The following is a 1,293-nucleotide window of genomic DNA, read 5'->3' as shown; positions in this document are numbered from 1 at the left end:
TGACTGTTCTGTGCCAGGCATTGCTGTAGAACAGAGCTGTGAAAATACCAATTTGTACATTTCATAATATTTAGTAAGAGTAGAAAAAATATAATGATCCATTGATCAACTATTGCTCCAAATACCTCTTGTTGTGTTGCTGTACATTCTGTTAATACATGTGCTCAGTCTGAAGAGTTTCTGATTGATTCCCAGGACACAAAGTGAACAGTAAAGTTAATATGTACCCTGGATGAAGATATTTGGGAGTCTCATTAGAACAAATTTGACATACTGTCTTCATTTTCATAGTCTGTCCGTACACTGAAATGTCAAAGGTGGAAATCCACTTCACTACCTACACAAAATGTATAGAACAGTCTTTAAAAGATGTGTGTCATTTACTTCGGTATTACAATTTACTTAGTCTTAACCAAACTGCTTTTGGAGATTCCTATGCACCTGCCAATCTACTTCAAAAAGGCTCTCTTCTTAGGAAAACAAAATTCCCATTTAACACAAATATTTAGAAGTGCTGAAAGAACATACTGCTACTGCCTTTTATTGGTCTGGGATCAAAGGCAGTGAAAATATTAAATTCCCCAATGATAGTTTTAATTTTAACCAGTTCTGACTCCAAAAATAAATATGGGAATGATATCATTGTACTTCTAAGTATCTATTTTTGAATGGAGACAGCTATTTTGTAATGGCACAAAGTGATTTCCTATTGGGGTTAAGAAGTAAGATGTAAGGGAGTATGGTGCCACCAGCAGGTCAGTCTGTACCTGTGAGGTGAATGCACCAGCAGGCTGATGGCACATTCAGACTTCCAGATACCCCAAAATTGATGCTATGCCTTTGGCCAGACCCCAAAAACTTGGGGCAAAGTTTACCAAGAAAATAAAAGGAGTTAGGTATGTGGGAGACAACCCACAAACCACCTCTGGCTCAGCTATAAAATTGGAGGCAAGGCCTCTCTGGTTCCTGATCGAACTGCTTAACAGCCATGGTCCCGGAGACTTAAAGACAAATCTTGGAACCCAGAGGCTTTTGGCAGAGATGCGTCTGGTCACTGCAATGGGTTACTGGTGCCAGACCACCCCAGCGGGGAATGGGTGTTGTCTTGGCGGCTTGGTGGCTGCCATCTTCCAGAGGCCACTGGACAGTCAGGTTTGGGTCCACAAGGACGAGACACATGGGGCTGCACAGAATGAGGTAGGAGCCAGCCCTTTCCTCCCTGCCCCAGTGAGACCCCCCCAAGTCACTGCCCACGAATGGCCTCTCTGGCTCCTGATCAAGCTGCTTAACGGC

The sequence above is a fragment of the Sorex fumeus genome, unplaced genomic scaffold (genome assembly GCF_029834395.1).
Source record: "Sorex fumeus unplaced genomic scaffold, SorFum_2.1 ptg000054l, whole genome shotgun sequence".
Lineage (NCBI taxonomy): Eukaryota > Metazoa > Chordata > Mammalia > Eulipotyphla > Soricidae > Sorex > Sorex fumeus.
Note: the sequence above shows the minus strand (reverse complement) of the source record.